Source organism: Coregonus clupeaformis, chromosome 18, assembly GCF_020615455.1.
Source record: "Coregonus clupeaformis isolate EN_2021a chromosome 18, ASM2061545v1, whole genome shotgun sequence".
Taxonomy (NCBI): Eukaryota; Metazoa; Chordata; class Actinopteri; order Salmoniformes; family Salmonidae; genus Coregonus; species Coregonus clupeaformis.
Genome location: NC_059209.1, coordinates 13,039,002 through 13,058,415, shown reverse-complemented (window position 1 = coordinate 13,058,415; position 19,414 = coordinate 13,039,002). Strand labels below are relative to the sequence as shown.

General features: G+C 42.5%; 1 protein-coding gene and 1 long non-coding RNA gene across 3 annotated transcripts in view; one reads left to right on the top strand and one right to left on the bottom strand.

Moving 5' to 3' along the window:
* Positions 1–648: 648 nt before the first annotated feature.
* Positions 649–4,763, bottom strand: LOC121587239. Its single transcript, XR_006004020.2, has 5 exons — positions 4,577–4,763; positions 1,717–1,748; positions 1,176–1,244; positions 943–1,067; positions 649–818 (listed from the first exon to the last, which is right to left on the bottom strand). It is a non-coding gene; the product is annotated as an uncharacterized LOC121587239 (long non-coding RNA).
* Positions 4,764–9,788: 5,025 nt separating this feature from the next.
* LOC121587474 (zinc finger MIZ domain-containing protein 2-like) overlaps positions 9,789–19,414 on the top strand; it is an 89,668-nt gene continuing 80,042 nt past the window's right edge. Inside the window, exon 1 of one of the 2 annotated variants that reach the window (XM_041904434.2) lies at positions 9,789–10,223. The gene's annotated coding sequence lies outside the window, so the exon portion shown is untranslated. The remainder of the gene's footprint in view (positions 10,224–19,414) is intronic. The other variant, XM_041904435.2, reaches the window with a different exon arrangement.

Below are 19,414 nucleotides of genomic sequence, written 5' to 3'. Positions count from 1 at the left end.
CTGTTCCATGTTTCTAAGGAGGGAGGTGAAGGCAATAGTTTGTCTCTGATAAGGCAGGCCAGCTGCGGAACAAGGGAAGAGCGAGGAATTCGGCTTGAGGTCAAGTCAACAGATGAAGTGAGAAGAAACCTCTGGGAGGGGGGCCAGAGGGGCCCAACACAACGACCCTCCTACTACAGTCCTATCTCACACACATACACTTCCACGCCCACAAAGGTTCTAGCATCAGGCAGGGCTATGACCACACCAGTGAGAGGAACCAATTAAGTTCCTGCCTAGCAACAGAGATGTATTGGCTGTCTAGATGTGTAAGGAGTTGACCCCGCCTAGTAGGAAGTTATAAATATATGTGCTTGTATAATCATGCTTTGTCTTTGCAGCTGTATGACCCAGTGGGTGAATAAACTTGGTTTGAGCTTTTTTTAGTCATCCGTTTGAGTTTTTACTCTGTTTGTTCAGAAACTAACACCTCAAAACACGTCCTCAAAACAGCTATCACGGAAGCTTTTTCAATTCCAACAATGATAGATTGAATAAAAGCATAGTACAGAATGAATGACTGACTGCCCAGTTCACCATCAGTTCACCATCAGTTCACTATCAGTTCACCATCAGTTCACCATCAGTTCACCATCAGTTCACCATCAGTTCACCATCAGTTCACCATCAGTTCACCATCAGTTCACCATCAGTTCACCATCAGTTCACCGTCTCACCTCATACTTGTATTGGAGCAGAAGCAGTTTATGGGTGATGTCAAACTGGGCTTTTTTGTTCTTGAACACCAGGTTCCCCATGATCCTGGACCTCTGACAGGCCTACAGGAAAAATAACACTTACATTACGAGAGAAAGAAATGGGACAAAGACGCAGACAGTTTGACACCTTTTTATAACCTCTAGCCATCTCCCCTTCCCTTCCCAGTTGACAGCCTGCACCAACCCAGTGAGCACTCTCCAGCCAGCACTCCAGGATGTTCTCCAGCAGCTTCCAGCACACCCTCTGCCACACTATGTCTGAGATCATGCAGGAGGAGAAGCGAGGAGCCAGCACCTCAAACACTAACCCTGCAGAAAGAGTGAATCAATTATGTAACTCTTCTGATGAATGGAAAAGTATTGCAGTTGACAATCATCAATGCAGGAGGAACACATGTTGAATGTAGCCTTGCTTACCATTGTGTCCCTGAACACAAGCATTCCCCAGTGCATGGGCCACAAAAATCAAGAAGCAGTCTTTTCCATCTGGTAACAACACAGTGTATTGACAGTGAGTGACACATAATAACATACATGTTCGATGTAGACAGTGAAAGTGAAAACAGCCATAAATAGGCCCTTAATCAGAATGTACTATACTGCATTAAATAATTACTATCTTCCTCATGGACATACAAACCTCTGAGCCTGACAGGTTCTCGCCAGTGCAGTCTAAGGAAGCTTATAAAAGCCAATTAAATGCTTAGTCCCCCCTCCCCATAATCAAACACGTATAATGGCAAAGTTAAGAGCTTGTCAGTGAAATATAACCATATTGAATCGTTTTCCCCAGTATAAACATGTATCACTCTTGTATCGTATCTGCATATGTATCGGATTGTCCTGAAAGGGAAAGATACCCCCTAGTGGATATATAGCGTTTTGGAAGGGAAATTATTGTAATTTATTTTATGTTTTAACATCAGCTATGCAAAAACCCAACTATTACATGACATACCTTGTGTAACAGCCCACAAACACCATGCTGATCTGTGAAAAAAAGCAAAAATGAGCCTTGGCATGGCAACATATTGTAAAAACTGTTCTGTTGATATTATCCTACCATGACAGTTAACAGTTATGCCACTGGTATGACAATAATATCACTAGCTAACTATTACAGTTGTCACTCAGCAATAAAGTGAAGTGCATCACAGCCTGTTATGTGCATCACAGCTATTACTAGCCTGTTCAACCTCTCTTTCGTAACGTCTGAGATCCCCAGAGATTGGAAAGCTGCCGCGGTCATCCCCCTCTTCAAAGGGGGTGACACTCTAGATCCAAACTGTTACAGACCCATATCCATCCTGCCCTGCCTTTCAAAAGTTTTTGAAAGCCAAGTCAACAAACAGATCAACGACCATTTCGAATCCCACCGTACCTTCTCCGCTATGCAATCCGGTTTCCGAGCTGGTCATGGGTGCACTTCAGCCACGCTCAAGGTCCTAAACGATATTATAACCGCGATCGATAATAGACAGTACTGTGCAGCCGTTTTCATTGACCTGGCCAAGGCTTTCGACTCTGTCAACCACCGCATTCTTATTGGCAGACTAAATAGCCTTGGTTTCTCAAATGACTGCCTCGCCTGGTTCACCAACTACTTCTCAGATAGAGTTCAATGTGTCAAATCGGAGGGCCTGTTGTCTGGACCTATGGCAGTCTCTATGGGGGTGCCACAGGGTTCAATTCTTGGGCCGACTCTTTTCTCTGTGTATATCAATGACGTCGCTCTTGCTGCTGGTGACTCTCAGATCCACCTCTACGCAGACGACACCATTTTGTATACATCTGGCCCTTCATTGGACACTGTGTTAACAAACCTCCAAACGAGCTTCAATGCCATACAACACTCCTTCAGTAGCCTCCAACTGCTCTTAAACACTAGTAAAACTAAATGCATGCTCTTCAACCGAACGCTGCTTGCACCCGCCCACCCGACTAGAATCACTACTCTCGACGGGTCTGACCTAGAGTATGTGGACAACTACAAATATCTAGGTGTCTGGTTAGACTGTAAACTCTCCTTCCAGACTCACATTAAGAATCTCCAATCCAAAGTTAAATCTAGAATCGGTTTCCTATTTCGCAACAAAGCCTCCTTCACTCATGCTGCCAAACATGCCCTCGTAAAACTGACTATCCTACCGATCCTTGACTTCGGCGATGTCATTTACAAAATAGCCTCCAACACTCTACTCAGCAAATTGGATGTAGTCTATCACAGTGCCATCTGTTTTGTCTCCAAAGCCCCATATAATACCCACCACTGTGACCTGTACGCTCTTGTTGGCTGGTCCTCACTACATATTCGTCGCCAAACCCACTGGCTCCAGGCCATCTATAAATCACTGCTAGGCAAATCCCCGCCTTATCTTAGCTCATTGGTCACCATAGCAACACCCACCCGTAGTCTGCGCTCCAGCAGGTATATCTCACTGGTCATCCCCAAAGCCAACACCTCCTTTGGCCGCAATTCCTTCCAATTCTCTGCTGCCAATGACTGGAACAAATTGCAAAAATCTCTGAAGCTGGAGACACTTATCTCCCTCACTAACTTTAAGCATCAGTTGTCAGAGCACCTTACCCGATCACTGCACCTGTACACAGCCCATCTGAAATTAGCCCTCCCAACTACCTCATCCCTATATTGTTATTTATTTTTGCTCATTTGTACCCCAGTATCTCTATTTGCACATCATCTCTTGCACATCTATCATTCCAGTGTTAATACTAATTGTAATTATTTTGCACTATAGCCTATTTATTGGCTTACCTCCATAACTTGCTACATTTGCACACACTGTATATATATGTATTTCTGTTGTATTTTTGACTTTGTTTTGTTTTACCCCATATGTAACTCTGTGTTGTTGTTTTTATCGCACTGCTTTGCTTTATCTTGGCCAGGTCGCAGTTGTAAATGAGAACTTGTTCTCAACTGGTTTACCTGGTTAAATAAAGGTGAAATAAAATTTAAAAAAAAATAAAAAAAATCACAGCCTAACAAATGCACATCTCACTCATTGTTTAACTGCATTTGTCAGCGAGAGTGCGCACAGACACATGCACACACAGAGGGCGTGAAAGTTTAAACAAAATGTGGACCTGATTCATGATTTTGCACGATTAAAACAGGTTTGACTAACAAACTAATACAAATGGTGCAGTATTCAAATGTATCACGGCAGAAAAGTGCGTGCTGGCACATCAACAGTAGGTACATTTTGCCAACCTCATTCCCCTAGCGCCATATTAAGCTCCTCTTACAAGTTAGCTTGCTAACTACTGTATGATCATTGGATAACTACAGCAAGCTAGTTAGCAAACCAGCTAGTTATGCTTTCCTGTCTTGTTTACTAGCTAGGTAACTTAGCATCTGACTGCAGGTAGCTAACTTTACCCTGAGTAACTAACGTTAACGTTAGCTGCTAGTGATTTTTTGTTATGTTAGCTAGCTAGCTACATAACTAACGTTAGTTAGTTAGTTACACGTGCACACACCAATGACTAGCTAATCACCAGCAGTAGCTAGCTAATGATGTAGCTACATTTGGCCAAATCATTGTCCTCATCTCCCCTTCTTAGTGGCTTATTAATGCCCCTCTCTCACAAACTCTGATAGCTAGTTACTGTAGATAGCTAGTTAACCCATACAGCAAGTTAGATAGTTAGCAAATCAGTTAAGTTAGCTATGCTTTCCCGCCTTGTACCTAGCCAAAGCAAGGTAGTTAGCCTGCTAGAGAAAATAATAGTTTGCGACCTATACAGATTACAGAATGTTTAGAAAAGTATTCTGACAAAACATGTGTACTTACAGTTCCCACTCTCGCTTGTCCTCAACCTTTTGAAAGTCGGCACTGTGCTGTGTGGTCGCTAGAGGAGCAAATGGCCTGAATGGCTTGCTCAGTCTTTTGTCCCACTAGCACTTGCGCAGTAACGTTAGGGCGTTCATAAATTCCCTCCAGTGCCGAGTATGTGAGCGGAGCGGAGCTGAAGCAGAACTAGGAGCGGAGCTGCAGCAGAGCTAGGAGCGGAGCGTGCCCAATTTGACTGGAGTGTGGAGCGAGATTCCCAAAGGCTGGAGCATCGGCCTTCTCGCCCACTCCAGTTTCATTACAGTAGCGCTCACTTCGGGAGCTCAGGGCATGCCCACCCCAGCATGCATTTGTAGTCTACTTGTGTGCTGCTAATAGCCCCTTGCTTTAGCTACTGTCATGGAGTTCACTAAATATTTTCATAAAGAAAATGATAAAACACAGAGGTGCTAAATCAAGGTGACTTACAAAGATGAGGACCAAGAGCAAGAGAGGGAGTGTGGTGATGTAGTGTCCACTGTTATGTGTAAGGCTTGGATGCCACCTGCTGGTATAGACCGGATGCCATTGTTCTACGTGCGGGACATGGCAGTTGTTACACGCTGGCTACATGAAACATCCACAACTAAAGAATCCTTGTGGAATTGGAAAATACACTTATCCCAAATAAGATGGTATGATGGTGTACTTACTACGTGCACATGCTAAAAGAAAGGAATGAGGTGGGTAGATAACTAAGTGTGTCATCGTAGCAAAGTGTTTCGTTCATTTTTGTTCTATTATCTATACAATAGGCCATAATTGATTTTGGCCAAATAGGCCTGGCATATTCCCTCGTTCAAGAAACTTTCAGTTTTGATTGGGTTATTTTGCCTAAAAACCTTTAGGCCTACCTATAGAAAAAAACAAAAAACTCTGCATCTCTGCCCAGCCTGGCCAAAAGGGCGTTTAGCATCCCCAGTGGCTCTGCAAGTGTGGAGAGGATATTCTCCGCTGCTGGCCTGCTCTCCAGGCACCATCGAATGAGCCTGAAGCCACAGACTGGCCAAACTAGTGTTTCTAAAAATGAATTCTAAAAATGAATTAAAAGGCACTAATAAGTAATTTTCATTTAATTTGTATTTAATTCTAAGTAAATCACAGCCTATATGCGCAATTTATAGACTATAATGATTTAATACAACGAAATGTTGATTAAATGCTGCACACTTTATGTCGCTACCGGCTATTGTGTCGCACTCGCAAATGCTTCACAATGTATTTCTATGTAGGCTATAGCCTTGAAATAATTGAAATAATATAGCCTAAATAATTAATTTTCGTTCCTTAGGCTCCCTGTCTGGCTCCTGACCTATTTAGAGTGTTTATATGCTGTTTAATATGACATGTATCCTATTTGAAATGCTGTTCGCTTCTTACATTCACCTTTTCATGTTTATTCAAATACTTTTAATTAAAATCCAAATGGTTTGGTTTCAACACTTTAAAACCAATTGGTAGGTCCAGGTAGTCACAAAATTGTGATTTTAATGAATGGAGCAAATTTGGAGCGGGAGTTTTTTTTTTCCTGTGAGTGTGGAGCAGTTTTTAGGGGAGTGGTAGGAAAGGACATGGAGCACCGGAGCGGTGCGTGATGAGCGGGATTTCCAACCGCTCAACTCTGCTCACATACAGTGCCTTGCAAAAGTATTCATCCCCCTTGCCGTTTTTCCTATTTTGCTGCATTACAACCTGTAATTTAAATTGATTTATATTGGGATTTCATGTAATGGACATACACAAAATAGTCCAAATTGGTGAAGTGAAATGAAAAAAATTACTTGTTTCAAAAAATTTGAAAAAATAAATAACAGAAAAGCAGTGCATGCATATGTATTCACCCCCTTTGCTATGAAGCCCCTAAATAAGATCTGGTGCAACCAATTACCTTCAGAAGTCACATAATTAGTTAAATAAAGTTAACCTGTGTGCAATCTAAGTGTCACACGATCTGTCACATGATCTCAGTATATATACAGTTGAAGTCGGAAGTTTACATACACCTTAGCCAAATACATTTAAACTCAGTTTTTCACAATTCCTGACATTTAATCCGAGTACAAATTCCCTGTCTTAGGTCAGTTAGGATCACCACTTTATTTTAAGAATGTGAAATGTCAGAATAATAGTCGAGAGAATGATTTATTTAAGCTTTTATTTCTTTCATCACATTCCCAGTGGGTCAGAAGTTTACAAACACTCAAATAGTATTTGGTATCATTGCCTTTAAATTGTTTAACTTGGGTCAAACGTTTCGGGTAGCCTTCCACAAGTTTCCCACAATAAGTTGGGTGAATTTTGGCCCATTCCTCCTGACAGAGCTGGTGTAACTGACTCAGGTTTGTAGGCCTCCTTGCTCGCACACGCCTTTTCAGTTCTGCCCACACATTTTCTATAGGATTGAGGTCAGGGCTTCGTGATGGCCACTCCAATACCTTGACTTTGGAAGTATGCTTGGGGTCATTGTCCATTTGGAAGACCCATTTGCGACCAAGCTTTAGCTTCCTGACTGATGTCTTGAGATGTCGCTTCAATATATCCAAATAATTTTCCTTCCTCAAATGCCATCTATTTTGTGAAGTGCACCAGTCCCTCCTGCAGCAAAGCACCCCCACAGCATGATGCTGCCACCCCCGTGCTTCACGGTTGGGATGGTGTTCTTCGGCTTGCAAGCGGACCCCTTTTTCCTCCAAACATAACGATGGTCATTATGGCCAAACAGTTCTATTTTTGTTTCATCAGACCAGAGGACATTTCTCCAAAAAGTACGATGTTTGCAACTGCAACCATAGTCTGGCTTTTTTATTGCGGTTTTGGAGCAATGGCTTCTTCCTTGCTGAGCGGCCTTTCAGGTTATGTCAATATAGGACTCGTTTTACTGTGGATACTTTTGTACCTGTTTCCTCCAGAATCTTCACAAGGTCATTTGCTGTTGTTCTGGGATTGATTTGCACTATTTGCACCTAAGTATGTTAATTTCTAGGAGACAGAACGCGTCTCCATACTGAGCGGTATGACGGCTGCGTGGTCCCATGGTGTTTATACTTGCGTACTATTGTTTGTACAGATGAACGTGGTACCTTCAGGTGTTTGGAAATTACTCCCAAGGATGAACCAGACTTGTGGAGGTCTACAATTTTCTTTTTGAGGTCTTGGCTGATTTCTTTTGATTTTCCCATGATGTCAAGCAAAGAGGCACTGAGTTTGAAGATAGGCCTTGAAATACATCCACAGGTAAACCTCCAATTGACTCAAATTATGTCAATTAGCCTACCAGAAGCTTCTAAAGCCATGACATCATTTTCTGGAATTTTCCCAGCTGTTTAAAGGCACAGTCTACTTAGTGTATGTAAACTTCTGACCCACTGGAATTGTGATACAGTGAATTATAAGTGAAATAATCTGTCTGTAAACAATTGTTGGAAAAATTACGTGTGTCATGCACAAAGTAGATGTCCTAACTGACTTGCCAAAACTATAGTTTGTTAAAAAGAAATGTGTGGAGTGGTTGAAAAACGAGTTTTAATGACTCCAATCTAAGTGTATGTAAACTTCCGACTTCAACTGTATACACCTGTTCTGAAAGGCCCCAGAGTCTGCAACACCACTAAGCAAGAGGGACCACCAAGCAAGCGGCACCATGAAGACCAAGGAGCTCTCCAAACAGGTCAGGGAAAAAGTTGTGGAGAAGTTCAGATCAGGGTTGGGTTATAAAAAACTATCAGAAACTTTGAACATCCCACGGAGCACCATTAAATCCATTATTAAAAATAAATAAAAAAATAAAAAAATTGAAAGAATATGGCACCACAACAAACCTGCCAAGAGAGGGCCGCTCACCAAAAATCACAGACCAGGCAAGGAGGGCATTAATCAGAGAGGCAACAAAGAGACCAAAGATAACCCTGAAGGAGCTGCAAAGCTCCACAGCTGAGATTGGAGTATCTGTCCATAGGACCACTTTAAGCCGTACAGTCCACAGAGCTGGGCTTTACGATAGAGTGGCCAGAAAAAAGCCATTGCTTAAAGAACAGAATAAGCAAACACGTTTGGTGTTCGCCAAAAGGCATGTGGGAGACTCCCCAAACATATGGAAGAAGGTACTCTGGTCAAATGAGACTAAAATTGAGCTTTTTGGCCATCAAGGAAAGCACTATGTCTGGCGCAAACCCAGCACCTCTCATCACCCCGAGAACACCATCCCAAGTGATGCTAGTGAAGATATGGTAGTAGACGCACCACAGCCTGTAGTAAATGTTTGCTGCTAGTCAACAGTGTGTTAAAAATGTATATTTTATTATAAACTGTATGGCACAAGTCTTAAAGAAGTATAAGAAACTGGACATCATTGTGGCTGCAGCAGAAAAGTTTTTGAGACTGAAGGATATTACATCTGAAGACTTGCAAGGAGTACTGGCGCCGGAAGACCCGCCCTCCCAGGTTCCCCTTGAGCCTGTGTAGGGATCAGATATTTTTGTATATATTTTTGTACATAAAAGTTGTTTGATTTAGTTTAGTTTATTTTGATTTATTTGGGTAGTATAGTCCTTTTTTGGGGGTATTTTGTTCCATTTTGGGGAATCCAGTTTCCATCCCGCGCAGTAGGTGGTTGGCAATTCACATTAAATTGTGCCATCGCCAATATACCATAGAAGAAGAAGAGTGTGCTCTGGGCCGTTCGTAAATTGCAACCAGTCTCTCATTAACTATGTACATATAGTACATAATTCATGAGAGACTGGGTTGTAAATTCAGAGCGTTGTCAGATTGTCCATTCGTAAATAGGTGCAAGGTTAGATGGTGGTGCAATTAAAACATTTCCCCCTCCCCTTTTGCCATTTCTTGTCACCAAAATGTGCAATCTGCACTCCGACCTGCGAAAGGCAGCAATATGCAATACAGCGTCTAGTCTGCCGGAAATTCACACAAAGAAGAAGAAGAAGCAGGCAAGCCGACTACGCTGCCCTCAGTTATGGTGCTTTCACGACAACTGGGAAGTCGGGAAAAAACGAGATCAAATCATGACGTCAGTGATATTCAGGTCGGATAGACGGAGCTCTAGAAAGAGGCCCGATTTCCGGCTTGGAATTCCTAGTTGGATGACCGTTCAAAATATTTTTCCCAGTCGGAGCTCGTTTTTTCCCGACTTCCCAGTTGTCTTGAACGCACGCACTGAAGTCGGAGATTTCCGACTTCCCAGTTGTTCTGAACTCGACATTATGAAGCCAGTAAGCAACGTTAGTGAGAGGCTAGGGCAGGGTTCTCCATCAAACTAGCAAGCTTGGGAGATGGACAATGTTACACGCTTTTAAAACTAATCGAATAAAAGCTGTACTTTATTTAAATAGCACGAATGGTGCAGAGCGCTGCAGAAGGTAGCTGGTTAGCCTAAACACGTTTACTGGATAGACCAGCCAGGACAACCTTTAGACATTTAGCTACCTAGACAATTTATCCTGCAATCTAGGAAGCTAATTTATTTTATCAATACAATTTATCTTAATGAAACCGGGTCCCAAGCTTCCAGAAAACTGGTGTGTTTGCGCATTACTGCCGTGGAGCTCAGACTGCAGCCACGCAGACTAACCCCAGGCAGTTGAAGTTGAAGGTAAGCCAGCACCGGCAGCAGTCACTTCACGTCACTCCATTGTCACTTAGCTAACGTTAACAAGCCTGCTAGCTAGCATGTAGCTAACCAGGGAGCAGGCTTCACAATCAATGCTAGGCTGGACAATAGAACGAGTCAAATTTCACCCAAGCTGAACAACGGCCAAAGAATGTTGATTGAGCTGGAACACTAGCACGAGGCAATAGCAAATAAATTGAAACGAACCTTCGCTGAGCCTCTTCTGACTGGAGTGGAGTGATGCCTAGAATTCAATTTCCCCTAAATGCTAAATGGCACCAAAAAATGTATCCAAAAAATTTATTATTTTATCACTACAATCTGTTCTTAGGACGAAACTGAAAAAGAACAACTCGTGTAGAAAGTAAACATCCGCACCTCGATGATGTATACTGTGCTTAACGTTACATCTGCGTAATGAGGCAGTAGGGGAAAAAATGTAAACTTCTGACAATTTCTGGTCTAGTGATCGATGACTGCAGAGCTCGCTGCCCAGACTTATATAATTACAAAGAGGAGATTCTCCTGATTTAAAATGGTGTCCGACTTAAAAAAATCAAAATATACACATTGTGAGATATTTGGCGAAATAAACCGGCATGTGAATCTATAGGAAAACAATGGGCGGAGCTCAGGGTTCCAATGGCAAAAAGTATTTTGGGGCTAGCATTTGATGACAACCGAGATTGCTGCCCAGATTTACATCATTACAAAAAGGAGATTCTCCTGATTAAAATGGTGTCCGACTTGAAAAAAATCAAAATATACACATTGTGAGATATTTGGCGAAATAGACAGTCATACCCCTATTTCCCCTATAAACTTCACTTTTCATTATTCACAGGTCTAATTCACTGATAGCATAGCATGGCATGGCAGGCAGCAAACTTCTGAAAATGAACTGCTCAGCAAAGCAAAGGCTCTTAAGATCATGAGCTGAGTTGAACTGTCATTCTCTATCAGAACCATAAATACAAGCTTGTTTGTAAAAAAACAACAACACTCTAAAGCCTCAAAACATGGTTAAAGCTCATTTTTATACCATGGATGATCAGTCCTTGCATCCATAACCCTGTCTATACATTTTTGTGGTTACATTTCTACAGCCCCATCCCAGCTTTTTACCAAAACAGTGTCGGGAGCCCACTTTGTTATTGTTTCAAACTGCTGATTGCCGCTTTAAGGGGGAGTTACTTTGGCAGATAAAGTTACCCATCTTAAGAAAGTTTTTAAGGATTACTATACACTTAAATCGGTGACCTTGGCTATAAAAAGTTGTTGATGGTATGATCAACACATTGTTTATGGTACTGCTAAATATTTCCAATAGATGGCAGCATAAGACCGTGAATGACATTTCTGAAGATGAGTCTTCCCTGGGTACACCCCCCCCCACCCTTCCTTTCTGTCCCTTTCCAAACTGTTGACGCAAGAGGAAGGACTGATACATAATTTTAACAGATTATTGTGAATTACTATAATGATGATTCATATTTATTATTACCTGTTTTTATGCTCATGTTTTGAAGTTATACTTGATTACTATTTCAATAACGATTATCAATAATCCTGAAAATGAATTCAGTCACCTCTGGTCAAGAAAACTGTATTTTCCTAGTACATTCATTGTCAAATTCATCAACCAGCATCCAGCTGCTCTCTCGCACAAGTAGCCAACTCAACAAGCCCCGCCAAAAGCTTGTGCCGGTAGTGGCAACTCTGCCTTGAGGTAAAACATTTAATATTTATTTTACTTTTTCTTCCAATTTCGATCTTGTCTCATCGCTGCAACTCCCCAACAAGCTCAGTAGATGCAAAGGTTGAATCATGTGTCCTCCGAAACATGACCCGCCAAACCGTGCTCCTTAACACCCGCCCGCTTAACCCGGAAGCCAGCTGCACCAATGTGTCGGCTGAAACAACGTTCAACTGACAACCGAAGTCAGCCTGCAGGTGCCTGGCCTGCCACAAGGAGTCACTAGAGCACGACGAGCCAAGTAAAGCCCCCCGGCCAAACCCTCCCCTAACCCGGACGACGTTGGGCCAATTGTGCGCCGCCCTATGAAACTCCTGATCATGGCCAGTTGTGACACAGCCTGGGATAGAACCCGGGTCTGTAGTGACGCCTTAGACCGCTGCGCCACTCGGGAGGCCCCTGAAGTAAATGTAATAACCACGAGGGTTGCATGATGTAATTTATTGGCGGGCTGTGGAAGATCCACTCTTTTGTCTTTTCTATTCCGAGGCTGTTTACTCTCACTGTCATATGAGTTATTATTGTAGCTCAGTTGGTAGAGCATGGCGCTTGCAACGCGTTTGTGGGTTCGTTTCCCACGGGGGGCCAGTATGAAAATGTATGCACTCACTAACTGTAAGTCACTCTGGATAAGAGCGTCTGCTAAATGACTAAAATGTAAAATGTAAGATGATTTTATAATACATGTATACTAGGGTTGAGGTTAGTGATTATTTGGTCGGGGATCAATACCTGCTATAGTTACAATTTTTTGCTCTCCCAAAAGAGGCCAGCTAACTGTAAAGTAATGAGTGACCATTTTAGAAAATCAGGGACTGGGAGACTAGTCAGGATCAAGAGAAAGATGAACGGAGCAAAGTACAGAGGGATCCTTGATGAAAACCTGCTCCAGAGCGCTCAGGACCTCCGACTGGGGCGAAGGTTCACCTTCCAACAGGACATCGACCCTAAGGACACAGCCAAGACAACGCAGGAGTGGCTTCGGGACAAGTCTCTGCATGTCCTTGAGTGGCCCAGCCATAGCCCGGACTTGAACACGAACGAACATCTCTGGAGAGACCTGAAAATAGCTGTGCAGCGACGCTCCCCATCCAACCTCACAGAGCTTGAGAGGATCTGCAGAGAAGAATGGGAGAAACTCTCCAAATACAGGTTTGCCAAGCTTGTAGCGTCAAACCCCAGAAGACTCAAGGCTGTAAATGCTGCCAAAGGTGCTTCAACAAAGTACTGAGTAAAGGATTTGCAAAAATTTCAAAAAACCTGTTCACCTTGTCATTATGGGGCATTGTGTGTAGATTGAGGGGAAAAAAACAGTTTAATTCATTTTTGAATAAGGCTGAAACGTAACAAAATGTGGAAAAAGTCAAGGGGTCTGAATACTTTCCGAATGCACTGTATGTGTGCAGGCAATGTTGTTCTGCACTAAGATGGCTGTTGACTGATGTTGCATCATCTTAGCCTGATTTATCCTCACTTTTTGACAATTATGTAAATCATAAACATCTTAGCTATTGAAATGCAAGCAGCAAGTGATGAGACCAGTTACAGAAAGTAAATTATTACAATATCAAAACATAAACATAATATTGCACTCAAGTCAACCTTATCATCATGATTGTAATAGTCATCAGTACCATTCATATTAACCTACTGGACCTCCTAAACACAAACAAACAACAATATGTAACAGAGATTATTCACTTTATTTTAAATGATGTAATGGTGTCGAATCGTACTACACCGGCTTCGAATCGTACTACACCGGCTCCGATGCTCATCAGATGTGGCAGGGATTGCAAACTATTACAGACTACAAAGGGAAGCACAGCCGCGAGCTGCCCAGTGACACGAGCCTACCAGACAAGCTAAATTACTTCTATGCACGTTTCGAGGCAAGTAACACTGAAACATGCATGAGAGCATCAGACTGTGTGATCACGCTCTCCGTAGCCGATGTGAGTAAGACCTTTAAACAGGTCAACATTCACAAGGCTGCAGGGCCAGACGGATTACCAGGACGTGTACTCCGAGCATGCGCTGACCAACTGGCAAGTGTCTTCACTGACATTTTCAACCTCTCCCTGTCTGAGTCTATAATGAAAGATTTGTTTTTAAAAGCAATGCGCACAGGTATAAAAGTTGGTCTAATTTACTCAAGCCTACTAAAGTAAGACTTTTCAATGTTTGAGTTTGCTTCCACTGCTAGCAAAAAGAGACATTGTCAGCCTCTATTAGTGAGATTCTTACAGGCACACATGACAACTGGGAGTAGCCCTGTTACCAATGTAACCTTAAAGGGGCAGCTGAACATTTTTGTCTCTGATATTTTGACTCCGGTCACAGAGTATTAAATTAAATTGAGCAATATACCATAAGTAATACATTTATTGTATTAGAAACTTTAAGCATGCTCATTTGTTGTAAAACAATACAAATTATGTTGCTGGTAAAAATGTGGAGTGGTTGGTAGATTTTTTAAATCTATTTGCCACACTGGCTGGTATACAAAACATTTAGTTTTAGGCCCTGATGGTGTGAAATAGGCTTTTAGAAGTGCTGTCTTTGGTGCAGGAGGTCATAAAGACAGATGGAGACATGCTTACCTCTATTGTGCCTTGCTGTGCCTCTACCTCTTTCTTCCCTTTTTTTATTTTATTTTCTGGTGCCCACTCCTGAAAGAGATGTTTCATTAGACTCCTTTGAACAACAAGGCAGACCGGTCCAGTATATTACCCTCCAGCAGTTTCTAATAATGGTTGCATTGTTGGACCATACACTGTTTTACACAACGGGTGGGTCTAATCCTGAATGCTGATTGGTTAAAACCGCATTCCAGTCGGTGTCTATTCCACAAGTTACCACCAGCTAAATCTATGACGTTAAAATGCCTATTTACTCTGTTCCATCTGACTGCGCAATCCACTGTCTCATCAGCCCAGCCAGGCAATTTATAAACTTTATCTCTACTATAAAAAGCATCTAGACATCATCTCACATTTCTTTTAGACTAACATTTCGTTTTCAACTGCGGAGATTTGTATAAACTTTGCTGTTTTTCTTCGACATTGGCAACATTATTTCAATATTCAAATTCGATCTCCAGCTGTCCCATAGTAATGAACGTGTCGGGAAGAGGCAGATGGGCAGGCAGCGTTTGTCAGCCTGTCGAAATCATGATTCAGCTGGCATCATTTTTATGGGTATATACAACGAAATGTCAATTGAAAAAAGGTGTTTATGTTAGCTGTGTTTTTGGCTAGTTCATCTGAACAGCAGTGTCCTGACAAGTGAGCACATTTTCTATGCCAGGTGAAATCGCGCCTCATTAGCTCATTGTTATGGATGTGTCCAAATAAATGTCACTTGAAAACAGCTTAAACAATTGCAGCTACTGTTGTTATTCTGGCTGCACTGTTTGACGTGACTGTAAGTTATCCGTAGTTGGCTGGCTAGCAAGCAAGGGATAAGAACGTTGGCAGCCAGTATGGCAATGGAACATTTACAACGAACGACTGGGTTGCGTCCATAGATACAGAACAAAAAGACTAAACGACTGGGTCGCGTCTCTGGCAACCGAACCGATAGAATTAACGACCAGCCGGCTTAGGTAGCAACCCTAGATTTGTGACGGGACAATATCTTGTGGAAGGATGAAATAGTTTTGAATAAATTCATCAAAATAATGTTAATGAAAATATGTAAATCATTATTTTAATATGTTGGTAACCCGTTGTATAAAAGTGATAATGCCCTCGAAGCAAGTGTTTTGGAGGATATATTGGCACGGTTTGCCGTGTGAATATATCCTCCAAACACCAGCTTCTCTGGCATTATCAATTAAACAGTCTGCTACATTAGCTTGTACACTGTTCACTACATTAGACTAACGCTGACAAAAACAAAGGGGCTAAAGTTTACATCATCCCATATTAGAGTACACTCAATTAAGCCCCATTAACTTCCATTAGCCCGCTGTGTGTGTGTGTGTGTGTGTGTGTGTGTGTTGCACCTGGAGCTGAGGCCGGTCAGTGGGCATGCCCGGTTTGTGGTGTTCTTCCACCAGCGCAGTTTGTCCTGGTCATTGATGGCAATGAGTGTTGTGGAGCTCATTAGACACAGCCTTCACACTAGGAGAGCGAGGAAGAAAAAGGGGAAAGAGAAATGGAGGGAAAGCGGTAGAGGGGGATTGAGAGATCATGACATACATATTAACAGTGAGAGCTGAGTAGAGCGGCAGGTAGCCTAGTGGTTAAGAGCGTTGGGCCAGGAACCGAAAGGACGTTGTGCAACTGACTCAGTTGTGCAACTGACTAGGTATCCTCTTTCCCTTTCCCAAAGAAAAACTACACACACCCTTCTAGTAATAGTCTGATTGCAGGTGTAGCGTACCTCTCGTTATTGGTGATCCTCTTCCTCCTGTGATTGGTCAAAGATAGACTCTATGTAGCGAGGGGCGTAGTGGGTCACCTCCTCCAGAATCTTCTCAAAGCGGGCTTACACCTGGGGGTGTCGCATTGGCGGGAGATGTACACATCATTACACACACCCACGTACATAGATAAAGGCATGTTTCCAGTAGAACAACATGGTATTACAATTTTACAATATCGAGAAAAGGGTAAATGTACAAAAAATATATATTCTGTACTTTGATTGGGGTTGTACTGTATTTTCAAATGTGTTGGCAGATTACAGGTGGATCATTGGTCTAGAAAATTATTTTAAAAGAAAACATCAGATCTACACTGCCAGAAACAAATAAAGTTTAGATTTTTAGAAATGATATTGAATGATAAATGACATTTAATTAATAGTCCCCTGAAGCTCAGTTGGTAGAGCATGGCGCTTGCAACGCCAGGGTTGTGGGTTCGTTTCCCACGGGGGGCCAGTATGAAAAAATGTAAGCACTCACTAACTGTAAGTTGCTCTGGATAAGGGCGTCTGCTAAAACACTAACATGTAAATGTAATTATAAGACTGGATGGTTTCAAATACTAATGTTAGCTAGCTAGCTAGTTATTCTACTCAAGGCCTTTTCAAATAAGAATTCAACTCAACTGTTTTTACAGCTGGAGTTAGTCAACTAGCTAGGAATCGTAGCTAAGACCTGAATGTCTCTCTGGTTGATAACATTAACTAGCTAGGTGAAAGCCAATGTATAGTCATAGCTATAAATAGCTAGCTAGCTGGCTAAATAACTGTCTAGTTAGCTAACATAACTTTGTGTTTGCTGACAGGAAAAACTGGTAACACTTTACCGCAAGTGTATATTAATGAATATGTAACTAAATAGTAATAAATGTATTTATAACATAGTAGTTACACTGTAATAAGGGTTTAGCAATAGGTAATTACACAAGTGGAACAAGGATATGTAATTACAAATCAGCTTGTCGGAAGTTATTCCACGTGTAATTACTCATGATTTGTGTATATGTCATTACAAGATGTCTTGTTCCAAATGTAACTAACGTGTTCTCTAATTACACTTTTGCGGTGTCCTGTGTCGCACCATGTTAACAATGCATCCTGTTATGTAACCTTGTTACATGTAACTACATAAATCACTGCCACAAAAATAAGGTAGGCTAGCACTCCGTCAGCTGCACGCCCTATAATTAACTACAGCTTCAGTTATCTTATTTCCATATTATTTGGCTTAAAGGATGTACTGAATTATATGTAAGAGCAATGTATTTACAATGGATATGTATGTAACTATAACGTACCTACCCAGGAGCAAGCAACCTAATGTAAAGTGAACCACATTATGGTATAACCTTTGTGAATACTATGTACCTGCCTTTGAAAAGGGATGTAAGGGTTTATTTATCTGGCTTCAAAGGTGTAATGTAAGTGAAATGTTGTACAAAATAATACACTGCTCAAAAAAATAAAGGGAACACTAAAATAACACATCCTAGATCTGAATGAATGAAATAATCTTATTCAATACTTTTTTCTTTACATAGTTGAATGTGCTGACAACAAAATCACACAAATTATTAATGGGAATCAAATTTATCAACCCATGGAGGGCTGGATTTGGAGTCACCCTCAAAATTAAAGTGGAAAACCACACTACAGGCTGATCCAACTTTGATGTAATGTCCTTAAAACAAGTCAAAATGAGGCTCAGTAGTGTGTGTGGCCTCCACGTGCCTGTATGACCTCCCTACAACGGCTGGGCATGCTCCTGATGAGGTGGCGGATGGTCTCCTGAGGGATCTCCTCCCAGACCTGGACTAAAGCATCCGCCAACTCCTGGACAGTCTGTGGTGCAACGTGGCGTTGGTGGATGGAGCGAGACATGATGTCCCAGATGTGCTCAGTTGGATTCAGGTCTGGGGAACGGGCGGGCCAGTCCATAGCATCAATGCCTTCCTCTTGCAGGAACTGCTGACACACTCCAGCCACATGAGGTCTAGCATTGTCTTGCATTAGGAGGAACCCAGGGCCAACCGCACCAGCATATGGTCTCACAAGGGGTCTGAGGATCTCATCTCGGTACCTATTGGCAGTCAGGCTACCTCTGGCGAGTACATGGAGGCCCCCCAAAGAAATGCCACCCCACACCATGACTGACCCACCGTCAAACCGGTCATGCTGGAGGATGTTGCAGGCAGCAGAACGTTCTCCACGGCGTCTCCAGACTGTCACGTCTGTCACATGTGCTCAGTGTGAACCTGCTTTCATCTGTGAAGAGCACAGGGCGCCAGTGGCGAATTTGCCAATCTTGGCAATCTCTGGCAAATTCCAAACGTCCTGCACGGTGTTGGGCTGTAAGCACAACCCCCACCTGTGGACGTCGGGCCCTCATACCACCCTCATGGAGTCTGTTTCTGACCGTTTGAGCCGACACATGCACATTTGTGGCCTGCTGGAGGTCATTTTGCAGGGCTCTGGCAGTGCTCCTCCTGCTCCTCCTTGCACAAAGGCGGAGGTAGCGGTCCTGCTGCTGGGTTGTTTTCCTCCACGTCTCCTGATGTACTGGCCTGTCTCCTGGTAGCGCCTCCATGCTCTGGACACTACGCTGACAGACACAGCAAACCTTCTTGCCACAGCTTGCATTGATGTGCCATCCTGGATGAGCTGCACTACCTGAGCCACTTGTGTGGGTTGTAGACTCCGTCTCATGCTACCACTAGAGTGAAAGCACCGCCAGCATTCAAAAGTGACCAAAACATCAGCCAGGAAGCATAGGAACTGAGAAGTGGTCTGTGGTCACCACCTGCAGAACCATTCCTTTATTGGGGGTGTCTTGCTAATTGCCTATAATTTCCACCTGTTGTCTATTCCATTTGCACAACAGCATGTGACATGTATTGTCAATCAGTGTTGCTTCCTAAGTGGACAGTTTTATTTCACAGAAGTGTGATTGACTTGGAGTTACATTGTGTTGTTTAAGTGTTCCCTT